The 3,613-nt window shown below is 44.7% G+C and overlaps 1 pseudogene; it reads right to left on the bottom strand.

Annotated features, from left to right (window-relative positions):
• Positions 1–1,787: 1,787 nt before the first annotated feature.
• Positions 1,788–3,348, bottom strand: LOC116751115 (annotated as a pseudogene).
• Between the last annotated feature and the right edge of the window lie 265 nt (positions 3,349–3,613).

Here is a 3,613-nt window from a genome sequence, read left to right on the forward strand (position 1 = left end):
TGGGCTACCAAAGCAAAAGTCATACTCTGATTACTGCTATTATTGTCAGTAATAAGTTGTCATTTGTCTCTGACCCAGGCTTCTCATGCCTTCTGTCAGCATTCGTGAAACCTGTTAGTTTGCAAGTAGGGTAAAACCTGAGAGCCTTCAACAGATTTGTAGATACAAGATACAATATACTAACATCAGTTATTTCAATATACTAGCAACAAATAATTAGAAAATGAATTAATAAACATACTTTTAAAATAACATGAAAAGCATAATATAGTGATAAATTTAAGAAAGTGTATGTAAGATTTTTACACTGAAATCTAGAAAAACGTTGCTGAGAGAAATTAAAGACCTAAATAATGGAGGGAGATGCGTGTAGATGTGAAAATGTTCTTTTTTTCCACTCTCTTACTTGAATCTGTGGATCAGAAGACAGAAACAGCCTATCCCTTACATGGAAGGCACCACGCTTCCATCCCAGGGACAGTTCCCTGATGAGACTGTCTATTAGCTGCTGTTAACAGAGATCCCAAGAGCATCTCTGGTCACAATAGCTCCTTCATCTTTCCAATGAATTCCCTTTATGTTTTTATTAGCTGTAGTCGATTTCTAAAGAACACTCTCTGGTATTAAAAAAAAAAAAAACTTCAAGAATTGGGATTTGTTGGTATGCTACTTTTTGTTGATGTTTTTAAAGGAGAACTGTCACTGAAGAACAAGAAGCACCAAACCTAGACTCAAGAGAGGGAAGATGGCCACAAACCGAAGTGATTGACCAAAGCCACCAGTTGGTGCTAAAAGCCCTTTCATCATCTATAAAATGATGGTGGTCCCTGCCTCACCCATCTCACAGCATCAGTGCTCAGCCTGAAGCTCAGATATGCAAAAGCTTTGCAGAGAAACTCACAAGCGGTGTGATTAGAGCAGTTGAAAACACTAGAGATAGAAACGGAAAACCCCAGGCTTGTCACAGAGATTCATTTTAAAAGTCTTTTGAAAAGGCAAGAATGGAAAGAACTGATGTTTGGAAGCAGGAACTTCTGGAATTCTATCCCCACCCTGCCATTCAGTCATTCATGGGTAAGGATGGTGTGATCTTGTCAGGATCCTATGGGACAGTGCCTCCAATGCCTGGAATGTGCTCCTTCAGTTAGAGATCATTTTTTCCCTTCCTTTCTGGCCTACCTCTGACATTATTCTTCACATTCAACCTGCTTTAGAACTTTTGAAGGACAAAAAAATCATCTAGCTCCCAAAGGTGATTATGAAAAATATCAACAAGAAATAGAACAGGCCCAGAATTTAAGAGAATATAGAATTTAGAGGACATCAAATACAAAAATACACCCATCTAAATAGGGCCCCAGGGAGTTCCCTTTATTCCTGTAGGCTTTCCGACCCCAACCCCATAAAAATGTTTTGCACACACAACGGCTAGCAGAGACTAAAAAGATGCAAAGCTTCCAAAAATTACACATGCTCAGCTGAAGGAGGTTGATGACTGCGTCACATGAGCCCATTCCTGGAGGAGCCCATTGTTTCCTCAGTCACAGCACCAGTTCAGTGCCCCAGCCTTCTAGACCAGAGGCTGATAGCAGGGATCCCTGAGCGTTGTGACTGGCTGGAGTGACTGCCTGGAGGGCAGAGCGCTCACTCCCTCTGTGCATCCTCCAGCTGCTTCGCTATCAAATCCTGCTTCTGCTCCACTGATAGAACCTGATAGAACTGATGTGGGAAGTGTGTTTTAGCCAGATGAGCTTATCCACCATGATTAGGTGGGAAATTTCAGGCTTCTAATACTTGTAGGTCTCACCACGGGACAATATCAGCTTATTGTTCAGGAAGCAGCAATGGAGGAACAGCTCTTCCTCCAATGCACACAGGTCCAGGAAGTTTTCCAAGTTGACCCAGATATAGGGGCCAGAGCCACAATTGAGAAAGGGGATCTTCAATACCTTCAACTTGTTAATGATGTACCTGTGAGGGTTAGCAGGTGGATACACTTTGTCAATCTGTTCTCTGTCCTGGAGCAGCCAACACAGTTTGTGCTGGGTGATGCCAGAAACGTTGCAGAGGCAGCCAGAGGAGCTCACAGCAGAGCCCACCTCCTTGTTGTGGGTACACAGAGTGCCAAAGCAGAAGCCAGAAATGATAAAATCCTTACTGATGCTTCAGATCACATGGGCCGTGTTGAAACCAGGCAAACTTTCCATGCCCAGAACACTGTGAAATATCATGTATTCATCCAACACAGATAGCATGTAAATCTCATCTATGATGACACATAGGTTGCACCGCTTGGCAAATTCTAGGTATTCCTTCAGTGAGTCCCAGGAGTAGAGGTCACTCAGAGGATTCTGAGGGTTAATTAACACAAGGTCTCTGACCTTACTGCCCTTAAGCATAGCCTTAAGTGGGACTTGCTCCACCTTCTACACTTGAGCTGGAAAGGATGGATGGTCACATCGGTGATCTCACTGTCTGGGTGGACAAGCATCAGCTCAACTTTCACATACCGGTGGGAGCTGAAGAGGAAGCCACCATAGAAGGTGGTGAGGTGTCAGAAAGGCCTCACCTGAATCGCACAGAACCATGGTCAGCACGGAGAAGACAGAGTGGCAGCCATTTAGAACAACCAAGTTTTCTGGATCCAGGTGGGCAGGTGTCTTGCAGTAGTAGGTCAGGAACGAGCCCACTTCTTCCCACAGGGATGGTTGCCCTCTCTAATCAGGGTATTGCAGCAGGATCTCCTCAATGCAGTTCATGTCACTCTGATTCAAAATTTCAGTAATCAGATCAGTGCACAGCTTATTCTCACTGGTACCAAGATTAATGAAACCCAAAGTGTTCTTGTCCTCATGGTATTTGTTTCCATGGCAGTTCTTGTAGCCTAGAAGCTGGAATGGTACAAGACAGAGATGTCAATCCCACAGTTGAATAGGTCATGGCTGGCAAATGCAGCTTCAATATCACTCCATTGAGGAACTAGCTGGTCAGGCTGCCTGGATGATGGGCCCACTGCCTACCTCTGACTTCACCCCTAGAGTCCTGGGAAGGGCAAGACAGTTGGAGTCCCAGACCACCCATGGCCCCAGACTACAGGAGGTAGACCAGTTGGCATATTAAGTGGTCCAGGAGGGCTTCCTGCTCCTGGCTGGCCTGATTATGCCTCTGCTCTTCCAGCACCAGGTCCTGCTGCATGTGCTTGGTCATCAGCTGCATGATATGTTCTTCAGTGATCTACAGCAAATGCACCATCATCTCCATCAACTGGCTAAGAATATTCTGGTTTCTGAGGCCCTGGCCCCTCATCAGGCCACAAGGCACATGGAGAGTGTCTGATCAGTGATTCATACTCTGGGTATTTGCACTGGCCTCCGCAGGCTGGCTGAAACTTTTGCCTCTGTTTCCATTCATCCTTCTGTGGTCTAAGATCCTTACGCCTGATGAAATCATCCTGGAACGTCAGGGCTCAGAGACCTCTCCAACACTCTCCTCTCACTAAGCTTGCTTATCCACCTTTTTTTATTATAACCATCCTAGTTAGTTTGAAGTTATAGGTATTTCATTGTAGTTTTGCCTGGCCTTTCCCTACAGACTAATGATGTTGAGCATTTTT

The sequence above is a fragment of the Phocoena sinus genome, chromosome 3 (assembly GCF_008692025.1).
Source record: "Phocoena sinus isolate mPhoSin1 chromosome 3, mPhoSin1.pri, whole genome shotgun sequence".
NCBI classification, from domain to species: domain Eukaryota; kingdom Metazoa; phylum Chordata; class Mammalia; order Artiodactyla; family Phocoenidae; genus Phocoena; species Phocoena sinus.